General features: G+C 44.2%; 1 protein-coding gene and 1 non-coding gene across 3 annotated transcripts in view; both read left to right on the top strand.

Annotated features, from left to right (window-relative positions):
* Positions 1-22,425, top strand: part of LOC148016305 (ARM repeat superfamily protein) — a 178,421-nt gene that overhangs the window by 116,185 nt on the left and 39,811 nt on the right. The gene's annotated exons all lie outside the window — the stretch shown is intronic.
* Positions 17,571-17,673, top strand: LOC148016307 (U6 spliceosomal RNA). The gene has a single exon (XR_015688262.1). It is a non-coding gene; the product is annotated as a U6 spliceosomal RNA (small nuclear RNA).

Raw genomic sequence — 22,425 nt, 5'->3', positions numbered from 1 at the left:
CCCTCAAATAATGCAGCATAAATAATTTCGAAGTGTTGCCGATCCTGCAGCCTTTTTTCACCTTCATTGACGAAGGGGATCTTTAGTTTTCTAGGCATCTCTGATTTGATACCATGTCGTGAGATGAAGCAATATGCTTTGATATCATGTTGAGAAATGGTAGGCTTGCGGGGAGAAAAACAAAATGCACCACAAACATTGTGAGAAAGCAACTCGAAGGAGGAGATTAATGAAGAATGATGAACACTAAATGATGTTGATACAATGGAGTGGAGCTCGAAGATAATTGCACTCTCTTGGGTGATTAGGCGGAAGCACCTGGAAGAGATTTGCATGGCGAAGGGGGACTAAATGCAACCCTTTAGGCAAAGGTGTCAATGATAGGGAAAAGAGTTGGTCTATGGAGGGGAATGACGATTCTTTGAACTAGCTTACTTGATCAATTTTCACAATGAGCGAGAGAGAGAGAGAGAGAGAGAGAGAGAGAGAGAGAGAGAGAGAGAGAGAGAGAGAGAGAGAGAGAGAGAGAGAGAGAGTCCACGATTTTGATATATGAGAGATTGAGAGAGAGAGAGAGAGAGAGAGAGAGAGAGAGAGAGAGAGAGAGTCCACGATTTTGATATATGAGAGATTGAGAGAGAGAGAGAGAGAGAGAGAGAGAGAGAGAGAGAGAGAGAGAGAGAGAGAGAGAGAGAGAGAGAGAGAGAGAGAGAGAGAGAGAGAGAGAGAGAGAGAGAGAGAGAGAGAGAGAGAGAGAGAGAGAGAGAGAGAGTCCACGATTTTGATATATGAGAGATTGAGAGAGAGAGAGAGAGAGAGAGAGAGAGAGAGAGAGAGAGAGAGAGAGAGAGAGAGAGAGAGAGAGAGAGAGAGAGAGAGAGAGAGAGAGAGGAGAGGAGTGAGAGAGACGAGATGATCAATGGCGAGCCTGCAACCCCCGTGACCTAGCGACCGTCGCGCCTGTCGCTGCCTGCCGTGCTGCACCCGTCGGGACCTGTCCGTGCCTGCCGCTGCCTGCCGTGCTGCGCCCGTCGATACCTGTCCGTGCCTGCCGCTGCTGCGCCCGTCGGTACCTGCCGTGGCTGCGCCCGCCTGTTCCAGCCGTCGCCACGCCTGTCGCAGGTACGCCCGCCCGTTGGTACCTGCGCCTGTCAGTCTTTGCCCGTCGTTTGGACCTGCGCCCGCCTTCATCCACGTCTCACGCCTGCTCGCCGGACGTCGGCTGCGCCTGGGTGTGCCCGCCTTCGTCGACGTCTGACGTCTGCCCTGCTGCACCATCGACGCCTGCCCTGGGCCTGACCCCGTGGCACCTGCCCTGTCGACGTCTGCCCTGTGCAGAGTGCGCCGCCTGTGGTTGACCGCTCTGCGTCAGCGTGCAGGGCTGACGCAGCCCCGTTTACGTCTCCTGTGTTTGACCCGTTACATGGCGCCCCGGTTCATCGGCGCGTGTCTGTCCTATTCGTCGTTGCAGTCCTGTTGCTGCAGCCGGGTGGTGCACTGATTTTGCAGGACTGCGGGACCTGCACAGCGCGTGAGAGAGAGAGAGACAACGAGAGGGAGAGAGAGAGAGAGAGAGAGAGAGAGAGAGAGAGTTCGTCCCCTGTGTGAAGACAGCAGTATGGCTGGCTTGGATTTGGATTTTCTTGACCGGACGGTGGCAGCCCTTGGCCCTGATTCCGATGCAGAGGAGCCGGAAGATATGGTGCCATGCACGGAGGAGTTGCCGCCGAGTTCTGAACAGCCGCCTGCCGGCAAACGCTCCAAGCCTACGCCTGATGAGCCAATGAGTCCTCCGGAACGCTCCTATGCGCAAGTGGCCTCTGATCCGGTGGATTCGCAGGAAATCGACTGGGAGCATTTGCTGGACTTCGCCAATACTCTGCTTGGCGATTATGTCCAGCATAATACCGAATCTTTTTCTGTTGCGGGAACGGATGATGTGCTGGAAGCCACGGTGGACCCCAAATCAGTCTTGCGATCTTTCTCGGTGTTCTATGACCGTGCAGTTATTCTTTTCTTCACTGGCAGGATCCCAATGCTTTCGCATATTCGCCAGTGGCTGCACCATCTATTGGAAGGGGAGTCGGTTGAGGAGATTTTCCTTGGACCTCGCGGGTTTTATGAGGTCCTGCTGAAATCGGAAACGCATCGCGCTGAGCTCCTGTCCAAGTTGCCGCTATTCTTTGATCGCCGCCTGGTTCATGTTGTGCCATGGCGCCCCATGGCCGACTTCCAGCGTCTGCTTCAACGCGAATGCCCGGTGTGGGTAGAGGTGGAAAACTGCCCGGCGGTCTATTGGCCTATGTTGAAGGATGCGATGGCAGTTGTGGGAACAGTGCTGGTTCCCCCAAGCCTCAGGGCGATGAACCGCAACCGTTTATGCATGCTATGGGACACGGCCAGGAAAAGGCCCGCGTGGCTTCGCCTCAATTGTTCGGGCATGCATCCTTTGTATTTTCGCTTAAAATGGGGCAACTTTGCGGGCCACTGCTTTTCATGTGGAAAATTGGGGCATTTCATGGCCGAATGCCCTGAAAAGCACTCGTCTTCGGATGATGCGCAGGTTGTGCTGCCCAAGGACGACATGGTGCTTGATGCCACGCCCCAGGAAGCCCTTCAGTCTCCTCATGTCATGGACAAAGGCAAACAACAGGTCCGAAGTGTGGATTCCCGTCGTACTGACTGGATTGAGGCACGTCCTCAAAAAGGTAAAAAGTTGGATACAGGCTTGGCGGATCCTGGGCCTCCCGCTTCCCAGGATTCCGTGCGCACGTATACGCGCCGGAAAGAAATGGCCACTTCACAGCAGGCTCCGCGTCCTAGGGCCCCGTCGGGCCCCCGCAATCAGTCTCCAAGGAGAGCCTATACCGACGGCCCCAGAGGCCCACCTGCCAAGCTGGCGTTCGATGCCAAAGGAAATGTTATTACACCCTGGGATCGGCGTTATCCCCGCCCCTCTCCCAAGGCAGTGGATTGCCCTTCTACCTCCAACGCAGGTCGCCAGAATTCTTTTGCAGTATTGGCTGATTTTCTGGATGAGGGTGTCCTGGATGCTCTCGCGGAAAAGGTGAAATCGAGGCAGCAGGTGCCTCGTTCCTGATTTCCGTCTTTGAGGATACATGAAGATAGCCACGTGGAATGTGTGAGGCATTTGCTCTCGCCATAAGCAACATGCCATGTGGACCGTCTTGCACGAGAACCAGTGGGATGTATTGTGTGCAGTTGAGCACAAAAGTCACGGTGAAGCAGGAAAAGTGATGGATTGTCATGGATTCCGCCTGTTTTATGCAGGGACCCATGCTACGCACTATTCGGGCGTGCTGATGATTGTCCATCAGAAATATCAGCCTGTCCTTGTTAAAAATGATGTGCAGGGCCGCTTTCTGGTGATCGAAGTCTTATTTGAAGGCGAGATTTTATGGCTGTTGGGCCTCTATGCTCCAAATGATCCCGCATCCCGGCGGGATCTTTGGTCCACTTTGCAGGGCTCCATGTCACTCGGCCGAAGGGGATTCTTGATGGGAGATTTCAATATGTGTGTCGACTCTTCTCAGTCCACTTCAGGGCATTCGGTGATGGATACGCCGGAAAGCCGGGTGTGGAGTTCTTTTGCTTTGCACGTGCTCAAGCAAGATCTTTGGTCGTGGCTTCACCCTTCTTTTTCAGGATTTACTTTTCATTCCGCACAATATGCAACTACCTGGTCGCAGCTGGACAGAATGTATATCATGCAGGGCGATGACTTTCTTCCCGACATGCTGGAAATGAAGGTCTTGCGGCAATATGCGTTGTCGGACCATTTCCCCCTCCAGCTTGAGATGCGGGCACACTCTATTGCACCTTTTGTGCAATTCCTGGATAGGCTCCCTTTACGCTTCAACTCCTCTTATCTGAAGCATTCAGTTTTCCAGGGCTATATGCAGCAGTTGATTGAGAGGTTCTTATTGGACTTCGCCTCTGAGGGCTGGCCTTCATTTGCAAGGCTGCTCTCTAATGTGCAGCGGGTTGCTCGCCAGTATGGGATCCATCATGCCTCGCTTTGCCGCCGGCGTCGACATGCAGCAGAAGACTTACTGGCCTTGGTCCGTTCCTTGCTCCTGGATTCCCCTGATGATGATTTTCTGCTGTCTCTGGAGAGGCGGTTGGCCCATCTTATTCAAGTGTTTCAGTTGAAATCTTATCAACAGGCCAAGCTGCACAACTTGATGGACACAATGCAAGATAGCACCTGCCAGTCTCATAAGTTCTTTCGCGCCTTGCATGCATCTCCGCCCCGCGAAAATATGACCAGACTCCAGGATTCGGAAGGTCGCATGGTCACGGATCCGCTACATTGAGAGGGGAATTGGCCCCTCCCCCTTTATAGGAATTTATTGAAACAAGGCATGGGTACTAAGTGCTTGAATCATATGCAAAAGGACTGAGTTGTTGTAATTCTGAAAATTAGGAGTTTTGAAACCCTAAGTTGTGCAAACTTCGGCAACAAGTTGATTTTCTTCTTTTGTACTTGGATTAGATGAAGGTAAGTAGAGAGTGCTTAGTGGATGAGACATAGATATGAGAGTACAAAGCATGGGGCTAAAATTTCAACATGAGAGCTTAGTCTAAATGAAGAGTGAAACCTCCAATATATAGCTGTGGAGCTTAGATACTCAAAGTGAAAGGTAGAGGTTACAAATGATAAGTGTTTTTTGAAAATGACAAGTGTAGAGACACTTGTCTCTTCAAATGACACATGTCCTATTCTAGATATCACATGTCACTTTTTTAGAGAGAGAAGCTCCTAAACCTTGTATTCTAAAAATCTCTCAAATGATTAAGAATTTGAGATAACTGTTGAAAACAAATTTGTTCCTTATGAAATTCCGAAGACTTTGGCATGAACAAATTTTTTATTTGAGCAACTTCCAAAAAAAGTAATCTCTAAATTTTAGGGATTGTGAAGTTTATATTCCAAAGAGCTTCATTCTATAGGCTCACTAGTTGATGGTTTGTTTCTTTGATCATGAGCATGTGGTTTCTGTTTCTAAAACCATTGATTAGATGCGTTTCTAGTCAATTTGATTACTTGAGTATAAAAGTCTTATTCATTCTAAGCTTTTTGATCAATTTGACCGTTTGACTAAACTTTTAATTTTTCTTCGAGATCTTATCAATGACAAAGTATAATTATAGGGCATTTTTACTATTGGCTACCCTTAAATAGAAAAATTTATTGAGCGAGTATGTCTTGGTAGCAACACACACACACACACACACACACACACACACACACACACATATATATATATATATATATATATATATATATATATATATGCAAATCTATCTTGTCCTTAAGAGGTTGCTTAAAGTATTTATGATCCTAGAGCTTCTTTTATAAGTTGCAAATATTTTCATGTAGTCTTTAAAATATTCCTATGGCATCCATTTAGAATTTATTTATGGCTATATGAAAGACTATTTGCTGTGGTTAAAGTGTCTTCTCTTGTTTATCTACTTTAGGTGAATCCTCTATTACATGTTTCAATGGTGGAGACGCATTATAAGACTTGAGAAGATGTATATGAAAAGCATAGTGAATTCTCGAATTCTTTAGAAGTTCTAACCTATAACAAACATAATTAATCTTTTAAGTGACTTGAATTGTTGCGAGCTTAGTGACTAGGATGAAGGTTGGTTAGAGCTTCTTAGATAAGCTTTCTCGAATTTCAACGATACCATATCTCCTTGTAAAATCAAGTGCCTTTGATGCTTATCTGTTGCTTTCTTGTGTTTTCTTGAGATTTTTGGATTGCTCATCTAACTTGGGCAAAAGTTGTATCATATCACACACGAACTCATCGGCATAAAATATATGCTCATTGTTTTGAGAATAGGTAGTAAGAGTGGTTTTTCATAGTTAATCTCAAATGGTGTTCTATTTGTACCAAAGGTAAATACTTTTGCCATTGTTGATTGGCTTGATGACAATAGCATTTTAGCATATCCAATATTATGAGATTGACTATCCCATCTTGGCCATCTGTTTAAGGATGATAATAAAAAATAAAAGTAAGCTTTGTACTCAAATTTTCAAAACGAGCTTGTAAAAAGAGAGTTGTGTTTCGTGGATCTCTATGACTCATGATGTATTATGGTAACCCATGATACTTAAAGATTTGTTGAATAAATATTCTAGTATATGTTGAGACTTAATAGTCTTCTTGACTGAAATGAAATGAGTTTGTTTGCTAAATTTGTTAATAATAGTCCATATATTATCATTGCGATTTTTTAATTTTGGCAAGCGAAAAATAAAATCCATAGCAATGCTTTCCCAAGCTCGGCTCGGAATTGGTAATGCTTGCAAAAGCCTTCCAGGCTTTTGCCAATTAAAGTTAATCTTTTGGCATACAAAACATTCTTTGACAAATTGTTCAATCTCTCTTGTCCAAAAGAAATATGGGTTAACTTTCAAGTGCCTGGGCTGTGGGCAAATACTACAATGAGTGATGTAAGGAGCCGCATGATATCTTCCATTACTTTATGCTTGAAATCTTTAGTAATACATAACTTATTTTCCATAAAAAGAAATCCATCTTTGATGGCATAAGAGTTTATGCTTTTATCAATTTGTAAACTCCCTCAATTGATTTTAAAATCTTTATTAGAAGCATATATGTCCATTATACTAGTGAAATCTGCATGAACAATGGACACTATATGAATCTCAGGTCTTCTTGATAGGGCATCAACTATCTTGTTTTCCTCCCTAAGAATATGCAATATGTGAAAGCTAAATTGAGCTAAATAATTGGCCCATCAAAGATGCTTCTCAGAAATCCTTGATTGATTGGGAAAATGTCTCAAACTGTCATGGTTCGATTTGGTAAAAATTTTTCCACCTAAAAGGTAGTATCTCCAATATTCTAAAGCTTGAATGATGTTCATTAAATCCTTTTCATAGATAGTAGTAAAAAAAAAAAAAAACATTTTCTTTCACTTGCGAGTTGCCTTTTAAATGTGCTCGGATGTGAACACACCCTTAGCACTTGTACTTTCATATATATTTCTATCTAAAAACCTAAAGTGGTATACTGATCATCGTGTTCACTCTCTTCAATATTCTACTCTCTCTCACTCTTACTCTCTCTACTACTAGGAAGCACTGATTGTCTTGATCTTCGTGCCCTTTGATCTTGATAACCTGGTATCAGAGCGCTGGTTACAACGTTCACGTTTCCTAGGAGTGTCAAGTCGCAGCACTTGACAAGTGAACCAGAAGAGTGCACGCTTCTTAAGGAGAAGCGGAAACAGGAGTAAGTTAGAGAGCAGTTGATTGACTGGGTGAGTAGGCAACTGCCTGAGGAACAGTTGACGGGCTGGGCCAGTAGACAATAGCTTGGCGAGCAGTGGACGACCAGTCACGGCAACGGCTTGGTAAGGAGGCGACGAGCTGAACGACTAGTCACAGGACCAATGGGGCGCGACCAGGGAATGATCACGCGACTTCACGACGACTCTAGCGTAGCAGCTGACGGGATCCTCGTACACGAATGTGCGGTGTTAGCCCTGACAGGTCAACGGACGCGTTGCCCTATTTTTTTTTTCTCTTCAAATTTTTTTTGAAATTCCTCTTCCACTACCGGGGTTCATACGCGAAAGAACTAAAAGTCAGATTTGTGTAATCTTGGTCGAGAAATTTGGGGTCTTCTCCAGACTGAGTACCGCTCATGCAAAATTGAGGCATCTGCATTAGAAATTGCAGACATTGTGTGCATCTCAATTGGGGATTTCGCCAAAAATTATTGAAATTATTGAAATTTTGTCAATATGTGAAAGAACTCTATGCACAGAAGAGTGTTGCAAGCAAAGTGTATTGGCTGAAAAAGCTTATGGATTTGCGTATGAAAGATGGTATAGCAATGTCTACTCACTCGAGTGAGTTTAACTCCACTTTCAGCCAGCTGGTTGCCTTGAAGTTATTGATTGATGAAGAATTTAAGGCTACATTCTTGCTTTGCACTCTTCTAGAGAGTTGGGATACATTTAAGATTGCTATGAGCAATTCTAATGTGATTCCTTTGTATGCTGATGTAGAGAGTACTCTACTCATGGGAGAAATGAATCGGCAGAACAATGCATCCAGTAAGGCTTCCAGTGCTTTGCATACTAGGGGTAGATCACAATAGAAAGGTAAATTTGATAGCAAGGGACGTAGTAAATTGCATGGTAAGGATCTTGAATGCCATCATTGTGCCAAGAAGAGTCACTTTAAACGTGACTGCTACAAATGGAAGAAAGAGAAAGAAAAGGGCAATAAGACAGATGATAGCAAGGAAGAGAAGAAAGGGGGTCAATCTGTAGTGACGGGTTCGGCACGGAGATCGAGACAGACAGTTATTAGGCATAGAGAGAGAGAGAGAGAGAGAGAGAGAGAGAGAGAGAGAGAGAGAGAGAGAGAGAGAGAGAGAGAGAGAGAGAGAGAGCAGAGTAGAGAGTGAGCAGGTTTGTAGGTACAATGATGAGTGAGTACATACCCGAGCACATTTAAAGGCAACAAGGCGTTTATTCCCAATAACCTCCCACCTAAAGGCAATGTGCCTTCAGAGGAGAAAAGAGTGAGCTAAGTCTAGGTATGTACAAAGCTGAAATACATATATCTATCCAACTCCCATGATCTGTTGGCAATGAGCAAACCGCTTTGCTTGAAGACCCTTGGTCAGAAGCTCTACAGGATTATCATCTGTATGCACTTTGACAAGCTCAATGCTCTTGCTGTCAAGTACATCTCTAATGAAGTGATACTTCATCTGTATGTGCTTTCTCTTTGCATGAAAGACAAGATTCCACGCTAGCATGATAGCACTCTGACTATCACAATGGAGAACATGTAACTCTGTAATGCCAAGCTCTCCCACTAGACGTGAAAGCCATAAAGCCTCCTTGCATGTCTCAGTGGTGGCAGCCACATACTCTGCCTCTATACTAGACAATGCAACACACTTTTGTAGCCAGTGGTTGCCATGTATCTGCTAACCACTCTTACTGCAAAGGCAATGTTAGGACGTGTAGCAACCATACAATACATCCAACTGCCAACATCGCTGAAGCATATGGTATCTTGGCCATTTCAGCCTTCTCATCATCAAATGTAGGACTGTCCTCTGCACTGAGTTTCACATATGGAGGCAATGGAACCCCAATTGTTTCCCCCCACTCCATATTGAAATGCTACAAAACCTTGGAGATATACTACTGGTGAGATAGATGAAGTAAGCCTATCGACCTATCTTTGTGTATTCGTATGCCAAGAATGTGATTTGCATCACCAAGATCCTTTATGTCAAAACTACCATGAAAACTTTACTTCAATGAATCCAGGGCATGAGTATCCTTGCCAGCAATCAGCATGTCATCAACATAGAGAAGCAAGATAATCAGGTGGCCATCTGTTGCCTTCTTGGTGTATAAGCAGTGATCCACTTGACTTCTATGAAAGCCTTGGGATTGCATGAATGTATCAAACTTATGATACCATTCTCTTGGTGCTTCTTTCAGCCCATACAAACTACTTTTTAGTTTACATAATATCTTCTCTTTCCCTTGCTCAACAAACCCTTCAGGTTGCTGCATATATATATCCTCATGCGGATCACCATATAAAAATGTAGTCTTTACATCCATCTCTATAAGCTCCATATCCTCAACTGCAACCAAGCCCAAAATGGTTCTCAATGTAGTCATCTTGACCATAGGATAGAAAATCTCATCAAAGTCAATTCTCTGCTCCTGATTGTACCCCTTGGCAACCAATCTTGCTTTGTACTTTGAAGAGGAATCAGAAGCGACCTTCATCTTGTAAACCCATTTGCATGGAAGTGTTTTCTGCCCCTTAGGCAATTGCACCAAGTCCCAAGTGCCATTTTTTTCAAGAGATTCCATCTCTGACAACATGGCTTTATACAATTTCGTGCTGTCTTGTCTATCCATTGCCTTCTTGAAGTAAGACGGTTCACCACAGTTTGTCAAGATGACATAATCAGCCACATTCTTTGCACCAAGAACAAATTTGTCAGGTTGTCTAGTAGCCCTAGATGATCTTCTAACCCAATGGTGTTCTTTGCTGGCTGTTCCTGGAAATTTCCATTTTCAGCATGCTGTCTTGGTATTTCAGCTTGAAATTAGCATTAACAGCTTGTTGTCCTGGCTGTTCCTGCACATGTAGTGGCTCATTATCATGGGCAATAGCTGGCTAATCATTTCCAACATCATTTCTTGCATTTACAGGTTTATTTACAGCAAGTATTTGTTGCTGTGCAACGGGCACATTTTGCTGTCTGAAAGGTATTTCTTCCCGGTATACGATCCTATGGACTTCCTTAGTCTTTTCGGGCTATTTGTGCATGCGATCTTTCTGGAAGATAACGTCGTTGCTGCATACTACTTTCGTTTTCTCGGGATCCCACAATTTATACCCCATTTCATCCTCATCAGCATATTCTAGGAAAATGCATTTACATGACTTTGGCTCAAGTTTGCTGCATTTTTCTTTACGAATGTGCACAAAAGCATCGCAGCCAAACACTTTTAGATGAGCATATGAAGGTGGCTTGCCCGGCCACGCTTCTTGGGGAAATCCAAACCCCCCCTGAAAAGACCTGTTTGGTGACTGATTAATTATGTGAACAGCTGTCATAACAACCTCTGCCCAAAAACCATGGGGTAATGCAGCATGAGATAGTGTCGTACGGACCTTATCCTGTATGGTCCGATTCATGTGCTTTGGAACTCCATTTTGGGGTAGATTATGATGGTCAGTGAGCTCCCTCTTTATCCCTTTGCTGTCACGAAATGCCTGAAAGGCCTTGGATACATATTTCCTACCATTGTCAGAGCAAAGACACTTAAGTGTCTTATTAGTCTGATTTTCAACCAATGCCAATAATTTTTTAAACTTGTCAAGCGCTTCATCCTTGCTATGAACATGGTAAACCCATACCTTCCGTGTAGTATCATTGACAAAGGTGACAAAATATTTCTTTCCCCCTAAGATAATCTTGACATTTGATATACAATGATCACAATGCTTAAAATCAGCATAACGAAGATAAGGCAAGTAACCCAACCGAAAAAGCACTTTCATCCCAGTTTAACTGATGTGTCCCAACTAGCCATGCCACAAAGAAACACTTAGCTCCTTGATCACGGCAACAGCATGGTCATGCACAATAGATATATGAAGTGGATTCAAAATATCACTCTTGCAACCTCTGGGAATCACTCTTGATCCCTTATAGAGCTTTCATTTTCCATCACCAAAGGTGGTATGAAAACCATCATCATCTAGGTGCCCTGTGCTAATCAAGCTCTTCTTGAGCTGAGGTACGTGTCGTACATGCTGAAGTGTAAAGAGAGAGCCATGCTGAAACTGTAACTGCACACTGCCAATACCTCCAATGCATAGTTGTCCTCAAGATGGACAACACCATGTCTACACCCTGTATAGATAGAGAACCACTCATGATGAGGGGTGACATGAAAGGAAACACCTTAATCGAGAATTGAGGTATGCATGTCATCATCGATGTCTCCAAGTTAAGCATATGTACCAAAGTGTGAAGAGGCCAAGAGTGCGTCATTCCCACTGTCACTATCATGAGTGACTATATTCACCTCTTCAATTTTGACACTGCTCTTCTTAGGTTGACCCTGTTTCTTCTCTTCCTTGCTTTCATTTGTCTTCTTGCCCTTTTGTTTCTCTTTCTTCCATTTGTAGTAGTCACGTTTAAAGTGACCCTTCTTGCCACAATGATGGCATTCAACATCCTTACGAGGCGTTTTACTGCGTCCCTTGCTATCAAATTTGCCTTTCTGTTGTGATTTGCCCCAAGTATGCAAAGCTTTGGAAGACTTATTGGATGCATTGTTTTGCCGATTAATTTCTCCCATGAGTAGAGCACTCTACATTAGCATACAAAAGAATCACATTAGAAGGCTTTGCCCCTTTGGTTTAGATCAGCTTTGCCTGCTTCTTTTGCAACAGGATATTGTAGCACTGCTTTTGCCAAACTGCAACGTTATGTGTGCCTTCAAACTTCATTATGTGCATCAGATTACTGTTGTCATTGCTGCCAGCCATGATTTTCAGCCCAAATGTGACAAAAAAACCAGCAAATGCAGGCCCAAACTGTCACCGAATTGACCAAGGTATAAGCAAGTACCAATCAGCAATAAATGACCACGTAGAAGCACAAATTTCAGATCTGTAAATAAATTTTCAAAAGCACCAAACCATGTGCTACAAAATTCCACAACTTATTACAGCTGTTCCAAGGGTATATGCATCACGTTACATGAGAAATCCTAAATTTTAGCTGCAATTTTTGTTGTGCATGTATCCACGGGCATAGAATTTGACTGGAACAGTCAAAAGCCCCAAAGTTTTTGTGCTCAAAGCATCAGCCACACATATGCATTTTCTTTGTCATGCATAGAAGATGCCAATTTTGCCAAATTAGAGCAATTTCAAGAAACCCCCAAATTTTATGAAGTGTTGATGTCCAAATTGCGTGGAATTCAACCTGCATGTACATAAAATGACCAAATGTTGCATAAATTTTACCCAAACTGCAAAAGCCCCAAATTGCATAGAGTCCAAGGTGCATCAATGTTGAGAAATTGGGTAAATTTCAGCCCAATTTGCGCACGTACATGAAACGCCCCTAATGTCGGGATCAAAATGTCACAAATTCTGCAATTGGTGAGATAGATATCATTGTTGCATCTTGCTCGTACCAAATCTAGACAAATCCCCAAATTTTCCAAGTGCTGCGTGCACTAATTTCAGTGAAATTGATAGAATGTAAAAAACCCCAAAATTCCCAGGCAAATGTGCACCGACTTTGCAATTTCTGAGATAGATTGCCCAATTCTGGGTTAAGATTCCCAAATTCGGGAAAAGCCCCAAATTTGTGGACCTGAACCTCCTAAGATTTGCACACTGTGCTTGTGTGTGCGAACACCTGGAGTAGAGAAGGCAAATTCAAGGAGATTTTGAAGAAATAGAATATCTTCCTCTTTTTTTTGTTTGAAAGATGTGATGGGGTCCGTTGACCCTATTCGACTGTCCCGCCACCCGCGACCTGCCGCGACGACTCCTGCATGACATGACTTGTCCCGTCGACTGCTGTCTGCCGACTGCCGCACATGTTGTTCGGTGGACATGTACGTCGGCTGCTTGCTATGGCGTGGTCGTCGCCTGGACGCTTGCAATCATGTGGTCGTCTGTTGGTCGCCTGTAGTTGTGTGGTTGTTTGCAGCCCATCAGGCTTGCGAACCAAATTGTTCGTTGAACGTCCCACTTGGGCTCTGACGAGTCGCCCACGAACTCACGACCCGAGCTTGGTTGTCAACTCTTGCTCGAACTCTGAGAAGTACGAACTCCTTAATCGTAGCTCTGATAGGAGTTTGTAGTGACGGGTCCGGCACGGAGATCGAGATAGTCAGTCGTTACACTCAGTGATGAGAGAGAGGGAGACTGAGATTGAGGAGAGTAGAGAGTGAGCACGTTTGTAGGTACAATGACGAGTGAGTACCTTTAGGTTTTTAGATAGATATATATGTGTAAGTACAAGTGCTAAGGGTGTGTTCACACTCGAGCATATTTAAAGGCACGAGGCCTTTATTCCCAACACAACCTAGGAAGAGCAGTTTCAAAATTGAAGAGGTGAATGTAGTCACTCATGATAGTGGCAGTGGGAATGACGTACTCTTGATCTCTTCACACTGCTTTACTTGTAGATATAGACGATGACATGGATACCTGGATTCTCGATTCACGTGCCTCTTTTCATGCCACTGCTTATCGTGAGTGGTTCTCTATCTATAAAGGAGGGAGAAATGATGTTGTCCATCTTGGGGACAACTATGCATGTGACATTGCAGGTATTGGCAGTGTGGAGTTGCAGTTTCAGCATGGTCCTGTCTTCACACTTCAGCATGTATGGCATATAGCTCAGCTCAAGAAGAGCTTGATTAGCATAGGGCAGCTAGATGATGATGGATTTCATACCACCTTTGGTGATGGGGAATGGAAGATCTGTAAGGGATCTAGAGTGATTGCCAGAGCTTGTAAAAGTGATACCTTGTATCCTCTCCATGTATCTAGTGTGAGTGATCATGTTGTTGCTGTGACCGAGCACCCAAGCGTTTCTTTGTGGCATGGCCCATTGGGATACACGAGTCAAATTGGAATGAAAGTGCTTTCTTGGTTGGGTCACTTGCCTTGTCTTCATTATGCTGATTTTGAGCATTGTGATCATTGTGTTTATGGTAAACATGCACAGATGTCTCATAAAAAGTTTCTTTTGTTGAAATCTTCTCCTCTAGAGTTAGTAATTTCAGATGTATGTTAGATGCGAAGATTATCTTTAGAAGGAAAGAAATATTTTGTCACCTTTGTCGATGATGCTAAACGGAAGGTATGGCTTTATCCTATTCGTAGCAAGGATGAAGTGCTTGACAAGTTTAAAAAATTCTTGGCATTGATTGAAAGTCAAACTGATAAGACACTTAAGTGTCTTCGTTTTGACAATGGTGGGGAATATGTGTCCAAGGATAAAACCTTTCATGCATTTTGTCATAGGAAAGGATAAAGAGGAAGCTCACTGCCCCTCATAATCCACCCCAAAATGGAGTTGCAGAGCATATGAATCATACCATACAAGATAAGGTCTGTACGATGCTATCTCATGATGCATTATCCCATGGTTTTTGGGCAGAGGTTATTATGACAGCTGTACACTTAATTAATTGGTCACCAAACGGATCTTTGGAAGCGGGGGGGGGGGGGGGAGTTCCGCAAGAAGCATGGACGGGCAAGCCACCTTCGTATGCTCACCTGAAAGTGTAAGGAAAAACGCAACAAACTTGAGCCAAAGTCGTGTAAATGTATTTTCCTAGGATATGGTGAGAAGGGGAAAATGCCGTATAGATTATGGGATCTCGAGAAAAGGAAAGTAGTATGCAATAATGATGTTATCTTCTGGGAAGATTGCATGCATAAACAGCTCGAAAAGACTTAGGAGATCCGTAGGTGTATTCCGGAAGAAATACATTTTGGAGAACAAAATGTGCCTGCTGTACAACAGCAAATACCTGCTGTGAATGAAACTGTAAATGTAGAAAATAATGCTGGAAATGATCAGCCAGCTATTGCCTATGATAATGAACCACTACATGTGCAGGAACAACCAGGACAACAAGTTGTTAATATTGATTTGCAGGCTGAAATGCTAGGACAGCATGCTGAAAATTGAAATTTGCAGGAACAGCCAACAAACAATGATCATTGGGTTAGGAGATCGTCTAGAGCTACTAGACTACTTGATAGATTGATTCCTGGTGCAAACAATGTGGCTGATTATGTCATGTTGACAAACTGTGGTGACCCGTCTTGCTTCAAGAAAGCAATGGACACACAGGACAACAAGAAATGGTATAAAGCCACGTTGTCAGAAATGGAATGTCTTGGGAAAAATGGCACTTGGGACTTGGTGCAGTTGCCTAGAGGGTAGAAAACACTTCCATGCAAATGGGTTTACAAGATGAAGGTCACTTCTGGTTCCTCACCAAAGTGCAAAGCAAGATTGGTTGCAAAGGGGTATAAGTAAGAACATGGAATGGACTTTGATGAGATTTTCTCTCGTGTAGTCAAGATGACTACCTTGAGAGCTATTTTGGGCTTGGTTGCAGTCGAATATGGAGCTCATATAGATGGATGTGAAGACTGCATTCTGACGTGGTGCTCTACATGAAGACATATCTATGCAGCAGCCTGAAGGGTTTGTGGAAAAAGGAAAAGAGAAGATGGTATGTAAACTCAAAAGGAGTTTATATGGGCTGAAACAAGCACCGAGAGAATGGAATCATAAGTTTGATACATTTATGCAGTCTCAAGGTTTTCATAGAAGTCAAGTAGATCACTGCTTGTACACCAAGAAGGCAGCAAATGGCAGCCTGATTATCGTGGTTTTGTATGTTGATGACCAACTGATTGCTGGCAGGGATACTCATGCCTTGGACTCACTGAAGCAAAGTCTTCATGGCAGCTTTGACATGAAGGATCTTGGTGATGCAAATCACATTCTTGGCATGTAAATACTTGGAGATAGGTCAAAAGGATTACTCTATGTCTCTCAGCAGGAGTATATCTCCCAGGTTTTGCAGCGTTTGAATATGGAGGGGGGAAAACAATTGGGGTTCTATTGCCTCTATATGTGAAACTCTGTGCATAGGACAGCCCTACATTTGATGATGAGAAGACTGAAATTGCCAAGATACTACCATATGCTTCAGCTATTGGTCATTTGATATATGTTATGGTTGCTACATGTCCTGACATTGCCTTTGCAGTGGGAGTGGTTAGCAGATACATGGCAAACCCTGGTAAAGAGCATTGAGAAGCTGTGAAAGATATTATGAGATATCTCAAAGGCACAAAGAAGTTGTGTGTTTTGCTAGAACGGATGTGCTGGCCTTCAATTCTTTTAGAATCCCACAAAATCTTTCGTAGATGAATCCTTATCCATGGATCGTTTTCGTAATCATCAAGCTTTCAAGAGGGATCTGCTTTGGAAAGCAGAAGACATCTATCGTTGGCTTTACAGCTGCAGACTATGCTAGTCATGCGGATTGTAGAAAGTCCACTTCTGGGTATGTCTTTACCTTTATAGGAGGAGCAGTCTCTTGGATCTCCAGGCTACACAAGTATGTTGCATTGTCTACTACAGAGGTAGAGTATGTGGCTGGCACTGAGGCACGCAAGGAGGCTTTATGGCTTTCACATTTGGTGGGAGAGCTTGGCATTATAGAGTTACCTGTTCTCCATTGTGATAGTCAGAGTGCTATCATGTTAGCACGGAATCCCGTTTTTCATGCGTAGACGAAGCCACATACAGGTGAAGTACCACTTCATTAGAGATGTACTTGACAGAAAGAGCATTGAGCTTGTCAAAGTGCATAAGTATGATAATCCTGTAGAGCTTTTGATGAAGGGTCTTTCAGCAGAGCGGTTTGCTCATTGACGACAGATGATGGGAGTTGGATAGATATACGTATTTCAGCTTTGTACATACCTAGACGTAGCTGATTCTTTTCTCCTAGGCACATTGACTTTAGGTGGAAGGTTGTTGGGAATAGAGGCCCTCGTGCCTTTTAAATGTGGTCGGGTGTGAACATACCCTTAGCACTTGTATTTTCATATATATATCTATCTAAAAACCTAAAGTAGTACACTCGTGATTGTGCCCAAAGAAATCATGTATCTCTCTCACTCTCACTCTCACTCTCTCTGCTGCTAGTAAGCACGAATTGTCTCGATCTTCGTGTCCTATGATCTCGACAATTAATTTAATGGGAAAATGAACGAGAATGAAGGAATTAATCAATGCACAACAATACTTGATCACAAATGAAAAGTAATGAATTACACATGCACGGGGGAGGAGAGAGAGAGAGAGAGAGAGAGAGAGAGAGAGAGAGAGAGAGAGAGAGAGAGAGAGAGAGAGAGAGAGAGAGAGAGAGATGTCTCTTTGAAGACATTTGATAAAATTGGAACGATACAGAGAAGATTAGCATGGCCCCTGCGCAAGGATGACACGCACAAATCGAGAGAGAGAGAGAGAATGCCTAAGACGCCTTTCCAAGCGTCGAATCTCGAATGGCACTTGCTTCTTCTGCACCACTTCGGCGGAATCGGCCCGACATCGTTTTCTTTCTTGCCCGCTCGCCAAGAATATCTGGTCACTCTTGTCACAAATCTGGCACGCGGTGATGGGGTCTTCACTGACTCCCTTCGATTGGGTTTTTGTGCGACCGAAGTATCCCACACCGCCACCGTTACATATGAAGATCTTATTCCATTTTTTCAGATACTGGGGATGCTGGCACATTTGGACCACCCGAAATGCTTTTCTCTTTGACTCGGCTTCTAATGTACCGTGACATATTGCAAGGCTTAAAGGGCTCTTGCATTGGCAGCTAGATCTCATCAGGCACTCTGACTTGCTCCCTCGGGAGGATTTGTATTCCTGGCATTTGGCAATTGCCTCTGGGTCCTTGCCATGATTGGTGTAACTTTTTAGTACCCTAGTCCGGGGATTTCCCACACGTTGGCCTACGGCCCTCGTGCCTCTTGTACTCGTGTAATCATGTAATCTTGTACTTTTTTCGTAATTAATACAATTACCTTTTACGAAAAAAAAAAAGAGAATGCCTAAGACGGGATGGAGCTTGACTTGAAGCCGCTTCGTTCTTGTTCCTTTTCTGCTGCTATCTATGGACTGCGCCATGCTTCACCGCTGCCCGTTTTGTTTCGCTTCCTATACTGTTGTTGCAGTCCGGCCTATTCTTCCTAGGCGAAGACGGAACAAGGTATTGCAGGTCCTTGCTTTTGTGTGTTCACTTGGTCCGTTTCTGCCTTCTGCAAGCTTTGCCCCAGTATGCGTGCGACATGTCGTCTGTGAATACACCTGCTCTGCGACCTGCGGTTCGTATGGCGCCTAGATGTATTCGTGAGACACATATGCTGCGTTGAGAGAAGCGACAGCTCTACCCTAGGCAAAAACAGACATGCTTTTCGAGCAATCTTCAGCGCACCCTTTGAGCATCTCTATGTAGAACCTGCGGACCGGACTTTCTTGTATTCCATGTGCAATTTTCCCCTGTGCAGTGATAAAGAGAGCAGACATACTCCTATACATAGAGAGAGAGAGAGAGAGAGAGAGAGAGAGAGAGAGAGAGAGAGAGAGAGAGAGAGAGAGAGAGAGAGAGAGAGAGAGAGAGAATTTTGTGATCCGAATTTGGTTTTGTGATGGAAAATCTGCAGAAATCTAGTGGTATCGATATGGCCTTTCTCGATCAGCAGATTGAGCAAGGGAATGACAAAAACCTTGCCGACTCGGATGGTGATTCGCTAGCTGATGAACTCGGGCCATTGGAGGACGGTGGAAGAGATTGACAAACATCATAGAATGTCGGTCCAAGAACCGGTCTTAGACCCAAATTTTCCCCAGCCTGAGGTTCATGCTTCATTTTCGCAACCTAATGGGTCTTTACACTTCATGCTGGCCACTGCCAATCATCTTATGTTGGATTATGTCCATTGTAATGAAGATAAAGCTAACGCATTACCAGATGGGGATCAAGTAGTTGTAGGTATGGAAACCGACGTGGTCTTACTAAAGATAGCTGCTTTCCATGAGAGGGCAGTTGTAGTTTATTTTACTGGAAGGACTCATTTGATCACGGGAATTTGTGCTTAGTTGCAGTCCATGCTTGCGAGTTTTGAACAGTGCTCAGAAGATGCTTCAGGGCGTATGCAGATTTCCCTAATTGAAGAGATTTATGATGGCCTGAAGGGGTTCTGACGTTCTTTTTCGTTTTGTGGAAGTATGGACTCTCTTTTTGCAAAGCATTACTTTGTTTATGGATGGGCAGCTAGTTCATGTGGTCCCTTGGAGGCCCACGCCTGACTTTCAAGAGGTGCTGAGGCAGGCATGCCCAATTTGGGTAGAGGTTGTGGATTTCCCTGCGCATCTCTGGAGATTCCTCCGTCTGGTTTGAGAACCATTGGGGAGGTTTTGGTGGAATCTCGATTGGCTTCCTGCAATCGGAATAGGGCATGTATGCTTTGGGATACAGGGAAATGTCGCTCCACAAAGATTTGTTTTGAGGTTCCAGGGTTACAAACATTGGTGTATGAGTTGAAATGTGGTACTTCTACAGGACACTGTTTGAGATGTGGCTAGTTGGGCCATTTGACTCCACAATGCGACAAAAATATGGAGGTAGGGCAATGCCCTATGGATCTAGATATGGAAATGCAAGACCAGCTCCCGCAAGAGACGATTTAGAAGCCCGTAGCTGATTATGAGTAGCTTTCCCAACATGGTCATAATGAAGGCAAGAAGGATGTTTCCCACGGTGGTGGGAAGCGTGCTTTGCTTGTGGGTGGGCGGAATTTGTCTCTTCAGGAGGATTCGTGAGTTACTGTGGTTCATCGTAATTCCAGACAGGATTCTTGCTCCGCCCCCAATTACTCAAACCTTTCAACGTAGAGGTAGGGGGTTTTATATGAAATCTCAATCTTTGCGTGCTCCCCCAGTAGAAGATAAAAGGCCTTCTAATTTTACTTTGCGCTTCGATGCGCGTGGGAGGCTCGTGCCTCCTCCGGATGTTTTCCGCTCCCAGCAACAGCAATTCCCTTCCCTTGCTTCCATTGCGGCGGGCTGGTCTTGTTGATGTTATTCGATGTGAAATGGAGATATTCCAAGGTGCCAAGCCTATTGATGTGAAAGGGAAAGGGAAAGCGGCGGTTCAGTAGTTTTTCTCATTTGTGATTGATCATGAAAATTGCTCTATGGAATGTGAAAGTTATTTCTTCGGGCAGCAAGCACTATCGGTTGTGGAAAGTGGTGCTAGCTCGAAAATGGGATGTTTTTTGTGTTGTGTTGGGATATAAAGGTCCAGTAACCTCCGTGTATATAGTACACGCACATTGTACATGTGAACGCACCCTTTAAATGCCCTATGTATAAATACATTTTATTCTTTGTGTACCAACACATTGTTGGCACACTCTTATCGTCTTGTACTTTCACTCTGCTCATACTCTCTCAAGCCGTCACACTCACTGGTTCACTCCTGCTCGAGCTACGTTCCTATCGCTTACAACAACTGGTATCAGAGCTGACAAGAGCTGGGCGCAACTGTCAGGTCGACGTGAAGGACCAGGCGGAACCAGGATTAGTTGAGGTGTTGAGCGTGTAGTTGAGGACAGGCAACAACAGCGTGACAGTTGGGCGAACTGCAGACGAGCGTCAAACTGCAATTGGGTGGTGATTGTGCGACAATCAGGCGACTTGTCTGGGCGGTGTGCGACTGGGAACCAGGCGACCTCTACGGGTGGTTCGCGTCTGGACAGGCGGGCGACGTTTGAGGGTGACGTGATGCGACGGGGGTGAATGGAACCCCCCCGGTCAGTTGCTTTGTTTTTTCTAAAAATCAAATTTTTCTCTAATCCCCTCATTACCACTTGCCACTAATGGGAGTTCACACGTTAGAAGCACAGATCACAAATCTGTGAGGATTCCAGCCAGAAATTTGGGGCTTTTCCCAGATTTACATTACCACTTGCCACTAATGGGAGTTCACACACCAGAAGCACAGATCACAAATCTGTGAGGATTCCAGCCAGAAATTCGGGGCTTTTCCCAGATTTGACATAATTCATGCCTGTCAGTGACTTTTGAGTCAAAAATTGCAGACATCGTGAGCGGTGACCTCAATTAATTTGGGGATTTTGCCAAATTAGTCTCACTTGCCTCGAAGGAAAAGTCGAGGTTGGGATGGGCTTCCTAATGAGCTATTTTCAGCCAATGTGCAATTGCTTAAGGACCCATTAACTTGCTTGTGTCAACACGTGTGGAACTCTGGTATGATGCCTTCAAATTGGAAGGTTGTTGTCATCAGGTTGTTGCCCAAGGTTCCCTCTCCGACCTCTTTGATCGTTATATAAAATCTTCTCCAAAATTATTGTCAACAGATTGCAGAAAGTATTTCCGCACCTCATTCATTCACGCCAATACGGTTTCATTAAAGGTCAGAATATAATGCACAACATTTTGAATGTTCAGTTGGGAATTGATTGCCTTGTCTTGGTCTCTTCGGCAAGGTTGCCCTCTCAGCCCTTTGCTGTTTGTTTTGGTAACTCACCCGATGCTCTCATTATTGGATAAGTTGGTAGCTCAAGGAGAGATAGGTGGCTTAACTCTTTTAGCTGGTGACCAGCTTGTGGGCCAATCTTTGGCAAATGATTCTTTTATGTTCCTTAAGGCGGATTGTATTAATGTTAATTGGGCAATGGTGGCCTGGAATCTTTTTGCTTTGGCATCAGGTGTGCACATTAATACTCAGAAATCCACCCTTCTCTCTTGTACGGAGAATGATCTGCAGGCCTTGGGCTGGAATGGAATTGTGATCCCAAGGGCATTATAACCACACACTTGGGATATCCTATTGGTGTGGAGGTTGCTCCTCGTGCCTTGCTGGATTGGATGGCCTCCCGAATTCGTGACATGTTCATGTATTGGAAATCTCAGACTTGGCCTCTAAATGTTAGACTAAAAGTGGCTCAATGTATTATGATCAGTATGATTTCGTTCTTTCTGCCATTGCTTGCTTGGACTAAGAAGTCCCTTTTGGATTTGGTCCAACGTATCAAATTTAGGCTGTGGAAAAAGAAGGGCAATCGCTTGGGGCAGGTATGGATCTCGTAGCAGCATGTGACCACTCAAAAAAGGATGGAGGGTGCAGCTTTTTTGGATGTTAACTTGCACATGGCTGCTTTGAGGCTATGCCTTTTGCAGAGTCAATGTGTTC

Source organism: Lygodium microphyllum, chromosome 23, assembly GCF_053477565.2.
Source record: "Lygodium microphyllum isolate KBCC chromosome 23, Lygodium_microphyllum_v1.1.10, whole genome shotgun sequence".
Lineage (NCBI taxonomy): Eukaryota > Viridiplantae > Streptophyta > Polypodiopsida > Schizaeales > Lygodiaceae > Lygodium > Lygodium microphyllum.
The sequence above is the reverse complement of the archived record's forward strand: the minus strand, read 5'-3'. Positions and strand labels throughout refer to the sequence as shown.